We start from the raw sequence: 9362 nt of genomic DNA, 5'->3' as shown, positions 1-9362 counted from the left end.
CACACAGATCACGTTGCGGCCGCACTCAGACATTCAGGAACTAACTTTTTAGCGTTGCCCCGCAGTTTTATCAACTAAATAGCTTAATCGCTCTAGAGCTACATTGTTTTTCTCAACAAGGAGCTGGTAGCATTATTGTTTCTAAAGGAATTAAAGCCACGGCTTTACTGTTAATAGAGAAACGCGGCAAAACGGTGGTAATTCATACATACACAGCCTCTCTCTCTCTCTCTCATAAATGAACACTCGATGAATTACAATTTTCTGAGAATAGAATATTGAAGTGGAGATCGCTAAACTGCAAGCTAAGCGGTGTTTTCAGAAAGCAAGCGCGTTTATCCACAGTGGAGAGAGCGCACGTACACATGGTTGCCAGGTTGACAAAGATAATTAACACACTTAGCAGATATTTCCGTATTGCGCAAGTGTGAAGCTCTGTTTCGGGGATTACGTCTCTTTATATCAGGCAACCCCCGGTTGTGTTCTTCTGCGGCCAGATTAAACCTTGTTGTAGCCTATATATTATGCTCTATTCATTATTTTTTAGAAACCTCGCACTTTTCGACTCCATTTTAAACGATGCTCTCGTATTCAAATTAAGAGCGGTCCACTGCTGCACACGTGCCACAATATCGATACAGGGCCAGCTGTATCGATACTCGTATCGTCAAATCTCTGTGATGATACAATGTCGTATCGAACACAGCACTACCAAAAATGTGTTGCTGCTTAAGCCTGGCAAACTTTGCCAAATCTAGTGATTACTTCTTCGACTGTATCAACGGGTTACCTCGATTTCCAAATGGATTGATCTATATTTCCAACAGACACTTTATTTTAAAAATATTTTTGGTTTATTTCAGATAAACTGATGCCTAAAACCACGTCCACTGGGTCTGGCTTCGCTCACTCCACCACACTAGGCATGGCGGTGTGGAGAAAAAGTCCCTTCTGGTGTTAAAACCCATTTGGAGATCACATAGTTACTCATGCGGCTTATGCGAACACGGGGCCATTTTGAATCATGCAAAATATGAAAGTCACACCTGAACATGGAGCGGAGACAGGAAGTTCGCCTTCAGAACAGGAAATAAAAACCATAAAGTGGCAAAGACAACTGTCTGCACCATGTATATCAAAGATCACTGCATGATGCCTTCGTTCTGAGCTCCCAAATCTGTGCCAGATACACACACTGACTGAGGCAGAAATTTTCAGTGCACAAAAACCCTCAGTCTTAGTCTCAGTCATAGCAATGCCTGTTTCTCTCTCTCTTTCTCTCGTCTCAGCACTGGTATGTGTCAGGATGCTGTAAATTGTGCTGGCTGGTGGATGTGAACTCTTGCTGGGTTAGAGAATATTCTCGTTACTCAGTAAGTCTGGACACCTCTTGCCATCCAATAACCTCATTTAAACCCTGCAAACCACCCCCTTTTCTCTTGCACGGTCCCACATATCTTTTATATTTTATTATATTAGCTATCTGAGCAGAGCTACTCGAAGCTAAATGATCTATTAAATTATTCAGTAAAATCCCTGCTTTTCCGAATATTACGCCGTCTCTCTCAGCAAAGTTTGCTAAGATGATGCTTACAGACAACAGCTATCGTCTGAATAACGTAAATGCGACTCGGGGGTTCGGCGCTGGGTATTGGCGTCTAGCTGCATTGCTGAAAGTCACCAGCGATGTTTCAAATGCCCTTGATAAAAGCAGCATTGTGCTGGCCTACTTTACTGATTTATCGAAGGCATTGAGGCCTTGAGTTACTACAGCACCCAAACTAAAGCACTGCCCTACATCACAGTGCTACAACCACTTTTATAGCAGAATTACCTTTGATGATACAATAATCGGTTTGCAAACACTATTAAAGGATTTCTAAGCTACTCTTTAGTCTTTGTCGATTCATTATTTAGCTCTAAATAATCTAAAGCTATAGCGAACTGAAATGCTAAGACAGCAAAACTCTCGGTGTTCTTCAGGTTTACTGATCTCTGGAGGCCTTCTCCTCACAGGTAACAACACTGATGCTTTTTCATGGCTGTCTGATTTACAGAAACATTCTTGGAAGACTATATTTACACATTTGCAGTGTTGTCTTCACCCTGTGAATCGATCATAAAAATTATAATTACTGAAATAAATGAACTTTTCCACGACATTCTAATTTATTGAGATGCACCTGTATATATATATATTAGTGCTGTCAAATGATTAATCAGATTAAACGCATCCAAAATAAACGTTTTTGTTTACATAATATATGTGTTGTATACTGTGTATATTTATATGCTATGTTATGCTATGCTATGAAAAATATGCCGTTTATATATTAAATGTATTTACATATAATATAAATTATATGAATATAAATATATACATGTAAATATTTTCAAAATATATGCTGTATGTGTGTGTCTTTATATATACATAATAAATATACAGTACACCACACGCATATATTATGTAAACAAAAACTTTTATTTTGGATGCGATTAATCGTGATTAATTGTTTGACAGCACTAATATATATATATATTCATTAAATGTTACGCTTCATTAAATAATAACATTGATAGAATATTGTAACGTAATGAAAGCACAAAATTTTATTTTGTGTAAAATATATAAAAATATATATAAAATATTATGATTTCTTCATTAAATAACAATTAATTTAATTTAAATGTGTCATTCTTTAAACTCGTGCAGTGCTACAACAAACATCTGATGTTCAAAGTTAGTCCAGAGGCTCTGTACCCACTCAGAAAGCTGCTAAATTAGGAAACTAGTTTCACTAGTTTGTTGAAACAGTTAAAACAGTGAGAAAACAGGAAGTTTATGAGTAACAGTGAGTGAGAAGTTCTCAGTTTGCAAACGTCCTATTTTGGAACAAGGTCTTACAAAACCTAACAAAGCCTAACACTGTTTGACCCAAAGCATGTTGAGAAAGCAGCATTTCAGTTCACTTTGCTAAGACAAACAGGAAAAAATGACAACAGCTCTGAATGACTAAACAGAACGGCTGTTTATCTCCTCCCGCCAAATATAATCACCAGCTACAGCTGCAATAAACAAAAAGCATGTCACACCTTACATTAACACCTCCCAAGAGTGTCTTAGAGAAAAAAAACAGCTTAATGTACTAATAACAAATCATCTTTTGAACATCTCATACATTCATAAGCGATGTCGCTGGTGTGTTTTACACGGCCAATGGCGCTTGGCAGCAGATTTACATCACTGATTCTTCAAACTGACTTTGAATATAATCAAATAAGTTGTGGAGCAATATCAGAGGAGAGAGAGAGAGCGATCAGTAGCTACTATGACTCTTCAGCAAAGTCCAACAACTTCATAAAATGGAAATTTACAAAGTGATACATACGTAAAAGGACATGTAAATGGCTTGCATACCAGAACTTGAACGTTCACGAGACAAAGAGACACAAGTGGAAGCGGTCAAGCGTGTTAGAATACACACTGAAAAAATGTTAGTCATTTTAAGAGAAAACTATGTAAATATGCATAAAGTGTATACAGTAAGTAACCATATACAGTGAAATGAATTCAAATATATTAAGAATTACAATAATTGCAATAAATTGTAATATAATTACTAAATGTATAGTATTTAATAGAATATTTTTATGGTTACAAACTGCAAAATATAGGCGCCAAAATGCCTGAAATTGTTTTTTACGGTAAAGATCTTGCAAACAGAGCAACCTGTTTTTTTTAAACAAATTTAAAAAGATTATTTTACAGTAAAATATTCATAAAACAAAACTTTTCCAATTGTGCGCACATAAAACAATGCAAAAAATTGTAAATTGGCCATAAGCAAACAACTCAAAATGTCAAAAATTTACATCACACAGTGTAACTGTTAGCTTTTCTAAAGCAATATATAATACACAAATAAATTCATTATGAAACAAGCATTTTTATAAATAATTTCGGAGCTATAGATGCAGACAGAACATATAGAGTAAATGTGTATATCTGAGGCTGTTTGTGTTAGTTTAGTTCTTACCTGTGTGTAGTGTGAGAGCTGTATCTCCACTGAGAGTCAGACAGGAACACACACATGGGTCACCAGCCAATGTGGCTCACCGCAATGCATTCTGGGACAGATACTAACGTATGCCCCGGTGTGTCACAGTGCACGACCAAGCATAGAGTAGCATGCATGCAAAACACTGCGTTAAGATGTTTAAGTGTGTGCATGTGTTTACGGTTTCAATGTGTGATCACATGATAAAGCAGAGACTGAAGCAACTGTGAGTGTGTGTTCAGCGATCATTCTCTCTATCACCATGGAAACCTGCTTTTATCTGATTTGCATCTGGGTGTACCAGCCGCAAAGAGAGCTGTGTCATTTTCCCCTAGAAAACACCACTGCCCTCCTCAGAGACTCTGAGAAGTTTGCCACACACGTTTCACACACATAAACACTTTCCCAAATCCTAAACGTGGAAAAAACACGGCCATAATCCCGTTTAGAATATCATACTAACATACACGCCCTAAAAGTCAAAGCTTCAAAAAGAGGAAACGGCTTTCATACACTGCTAAAGATAACACAGCACGCCTTGCACAGGAAGAGGGTTGCAGTTGCTCTATACAGAAGCCCCGGAAAACTATTTTAACATGGGAGTCGCACTTAAAAAAAGAGTAACATGTGAGTAACACTTGAAAAGTTTTAAACCAAGTGGTTTCTGCAAACAAATAATGTACAAACATTGAATGTATAGTTTTATGATTTGAAACTTACTGTAACAAACATCTTTTTGTGTCATGTTTTGACATTTCTTTAATGTGGGTCACTGTATGCATGTGTGAAAGCATGTACTTGCACTCTAAAAAATGCTGGGTTAAATATAACCCAGCGCTGGGTTATATTTAACCCAGCATTTTTTAGAGTGTGTGTTTGCATGTGAACTAGTGTGTGTGTGTGTGTGTGTGTGCGCAAGGTTACTTGAGGTCTGTAGTTCACTCGTGCCAGGTGTGTTATCTCAGACGCTCCACATGACTGAGCCAATGGTAGAGTTCCTCTTCTAAACTCACTCACCTGGTACAAAAACACTCACACATCTCACTAATGCAACCCCCTCGGGTGTTACTTACACTAATGTGAGAGAGAAACAGATTTAAGGCTAGTGTATTTGTACAAATAAAGCCTCTGGTCATTATCTACAGAACATTCAATGCGAAAAAAAAAAATAGTAAGGCAGGATTTTAACCACGTAAAATTGATTAGATCACCAAAAGGGGGTGTTTCTCATCAGAACGGAGCCCAATGTTAATGCCAGCTTGCTGTAGATTGTTGGGGGTTACTTCACTTCTTCACATTGAGGAGTATTTTAACCTGGAACATGGAATTCCAATGGTAATACCAATCAATGGTTTCTGTTATTGCCATGAACTTTAATACTTCAGTGGAGTTTTGTTATTGTTAACTCAAACTATTAAAACTAAAACATTTTTATTAGTTTAAATAAATCTGAAGTAATATAAAATATAAATATTAGATGAAAAACTAAACTAAAAGATAGATAGCATTTTTAAAAACAAAAATATAAATGACAAAAAACATAAAATACTGAATGAAAATATATTAATGAATAATGAAATAATTATAAAACCAATTCAAAATATGAATAAAAACTATAATAGTATATAATACTAAAATAATACTACACTGATTCAGTGTTATTGCATGTTAACGCATTGAAGAGATTCACCCAGTAATGAAAAATCTGTCATCACTTACTCACCCTCATATCATTCCAAACCCATGACGTTCTTTCTTCTGCAAAACTCAAAGCAATTTTGGACTCCTTTAACTTTCATTGTATGAACAAAACACGGAGACATTCCTCACAATATCTTCATTTGTATTCCATGCACAAAAGAAAGAAGAAATGACATGAGGTTAAGTAAATGACAGAATTTTCCGTTTTGTGTGAACTATCCCTTTAAATTACTTTTTAATAAAGGAAAAAGGATGTAATTGAATTTCATGTTGACCACATGTCATTATGATGTCAAACAAGGTTAAAGGATAACCTTCCCAAGTGAGACGACCTTTTAAAAAACTGCCATCATGCCACAGAAAACAAAAAAATCCAAGAAAACCCAATGAAAATGAAGTTCCAATGATAAAACCTTCAAGTACCTCCAGTCCGATAAGAGAATCTTTGTAAAATCTTGTTACACAATAGACTAACTCTTTATGTTCCATAGATTCCAATGAATTTCCAAAGAGAAGCAATCTGTGGTTTTCTAAAGAACCATTCATCTGTTGTTGAAACTGATGAATGGTACCTGGAACCAACACACCAATAACTTCCCATCAAAAACCTACCCCATAGCTGAACCGAAGAACCTTTAGAGTGATGCAGAGAAAGAGGAATGAAAAACGAGGGCACTTGAGGAAACGAACCACAGAGAGAAAGCAAGTGTGCTCAACATACAATGCCTCATTTCAAACCTTTCCCAGCTCACTTCTAACCTGGCACGTCACTGAATATCAGGACGCCAAACATCCTTAGCTTGTGAAAAACCCATTCCAACAGCATTCCCAAGCCACCGGTGGACAGGAAGTCCTCGTCTAGCCCTCTGAGTAATGGCACACAGACAGTCTGCGGTCCTACCTGACTCTGAGCCGCTCAGATCCAGTCCCGTATGTCCTCTCTGCCGACAGGAAGCACATTCAGTCCGTCCCTATTTACAGTCCCCTGGCACTGCAGTACGGCTCACAGCTGGTGCATTCCTGCTCCGCTCTGCCTCAGCTGATGGAGAGAGGAGAGATAGAGGAGGGAAAGAAAACGCAGGGTACAGTAAGAACATACCGTACAAATCATCTACTGTGAATGTGAGGTCAGCAGATGCCGGTCAGCCAATGAGTGTCTCGATCTGTAACAACATGAGGAAACTGTATAATGCACCTCTTATTATTTCATCCATTTCCCAGGGAACTGCACAAACAGAAGCATTATTATTCAAAGCAGACACAGCAGCAGTTTGTCTCGCTGACGTCTCGCTGATGATACCTAGAGCGACGACTATCGAGTAACAAGGCCATTTTCTTGTCCTCATGTCGGTTAGTCATCACTCAAATGCAATTAAAATGCAGTTAAAGATCATACGACTTCATAATTGGAGTTGTATTGTCCATTTAGTCCATGTCTGTGAGTTCTGAGGTCATGGATGTGTAGTGTACTAGAACAAGTTGACAAAATACTCTACCGTTCAAAAGTTTGGGGTCAGTAGGATTTAAAAAAAAAAAGATATTAATACTTTTGTTCAGCAAGGATGCACTAAATTGATCAGAAGTCACAGTTAAGACATTTATAATGTAACAAAACTTTTTAAAGCGATGGCGCCGATGCTGATTTTTTTGTTCTGTCACTGTCATTCTGTTACACTGTGGAAGCTTCTGTCACGAAAACAAATTCCTCGTATGTGTAAACATACCTGGCAATAAAGCTCATTCTGATTCTGATTCTAAATAAATGTCTATTAATCAAAGAATGCTGAAAAATGTATCACAGATTCCAAAAACTTATCATCATATTAAAATGATTGTGTGTTTATGCAAATTGTGACCAATAAAATGCTCTCTTGACTGAGAAGTTTTACAAATTTGTTCACTTGCCCTTTAAATTTGACAGTCTAGTGATAATAAGTAGCAAATCAAGGCTGCCCAGCACTGTGACATTATAATACATTTTAAATTATTATAATTACAAATGTCAACTCAGAGATTCTTCTATGAAGCGTTCATGTCTGAACCAGAAATTATTACTTTCTATGGCAACGCCAAAATAGGTACCTATGTGCAAAGAAAATTATAGTCATTGAAGTGTATGAACAATCATGAAGATTTGTAACTTGACTCACATCATGTGAAGACACAAACATCTGCATTGAAAGTCACAAAACTGGAGCATGATGGAAAATGACCAATGAAAAGTTAGCCAAAAAACATTACTGTATATCAGGCCAATAATTCAATTCAATTCAATGAAACAAAAAATTATAATGTGTTATATAATATATAATCCATGTTCAATATTTTACATAATAATATAATTACATAATAAAAATAAAAATATTATATTATCATGATATTATGAGTATAAATAATTATATAATTATAATATAAAATATTTTAAATAATTTAAATATATTTAATTAATAATTCTTATGGTTTTCCGGGACCCCCTCAATGTCAAATGTTCCCCAGAGCTTCCAATTTCAATATAAAAGATGTCAATACAGCATTAATAAAACAATACCATGGATCTTTAATAAACATATTGTGATGTTCTATAAAATGTTGATAAACAATACTGAATGCATCCGGTGGTAATAAATAAAACACAATTGCGTAAAAAGAATGTTTCTGTCCAAATAGTTTCGAGAAATGTTCTAATTATCATAGCACACAAAAACATCAAAGCTCCAGATGGCTGTCTGACTCATCTCAGCTGTTAGGATGCGTTTGATTATGAATTTAATCCTGTGTAAATAAAAAAAAAAGGATTAGACGAGAAACAGAGAATGAGAGGAAGATACCAGACAAGACTAAGCTGTCTTGAGGATACACATTTTTTCATTATTTCTGACATAATCGTATTGTTCATGCTCTCTTGCTCCCAGACGATCACTGCTAGCAAGTTAATGAATGGTACATTCACATGTGGCGCACGTCTGTTAATGCAGAGCTCTCCTCATTCTTAAAATCATGATGCTCTCAGCTCATGATGTCATTTGGGCTCAGCCAATAAGACGAAAGCAGACACACTGAATGACAGATACACTGAACTGCTGTGACTGGTCAGATCAATATAGACATGGTCACAGGTGCCGGCATTTCTGTTTTTCAGAGGTCTTCAAACACCATCAATATACTTTTAACATAGACATTTGATTTTAGATTTTACAATTTAAAAAAAAAAAAGCATAAAAAATACATTGCTGATTTACACAACAGTCACGCAACCCACAAAGTGGACCAAATTCAGAGTTGTGCAAAATTCAGAACTGAAAAACTGAGTGTGAATTTGAATCGAATTGGCCACACCCCACAGGAAGTTAGATTGGAATGACAGGAAGAGGAATTTATACTGAAATGGAATTCAATGAAATTCATTACAGGTGAGGCATTCTGGGAAATTAAGCGTTAATCCACCCTGAACCAGAAGATTTTATAAAAATGGATGGATGGATAGAATGATAGAACAATAGAACGTTAGAAAGAATGTTAGATAGATAGATAGATAGATAGATAGATAGATAGATATAGAACAACAGAATGATAGAACGATAGAATGATAGAACGATAGATAGA

The 9362-nt window shown here is 36.2% G+C and overlaps 1 protein-coding gene across 4 annotated transcripts in view; it reads right to left on the bottom strand.

Annotated features, from left to right (window-relative positions):
- The window catches only part of LOC107724811 (muscleblind-like protein 1), an 82306-nt gene that overhangs the window by 59837 nt on the left and 13107 nt on the right, over positions 1–9362 (bottom strand). For 2 of the 4 annotated variants that reach the window (XM_016533870.1, XM_016533871.1), the window contains exon 3: positions 6661–6798. The exons of 1 other annotated variant lie outside the window; for it this stretch is intronic. The gene's annotated coding sequence lies outside the window, so the exon portion shown is untranslated. Of the gene's footprint in view, positions 1–4037; positions 4131–6660; positions 6799–9362 lie in introns of those variants that run through there. One more of the 4 variants, XM_016533872.1, reaches the window with a different exon arrangement.

The sequence above is a fragment of the Sinocyclocheilus rhinocerous genome, unplaced genomic scaffold, assembly GCF_001515625.1.
Source record: "Sinocyclocheilus rhinocerous isolate Xijiao unplaced genomic scaffold, SAMN03320098_v1.1 scaffold2500, whole genome shotgun sequence".
NCBI classification, from domain to species: domain Eukaryota; kingdom Metazoa; phylum Chordata; class Actinopteri; order Cypriniformes; family Cyprinidae; genus Sinocyclocheilus; species Sinocyclocheilus rhinocerous.
This window is presented reverse-complemented; position numbering and strand designations above follow the sequence as displayed.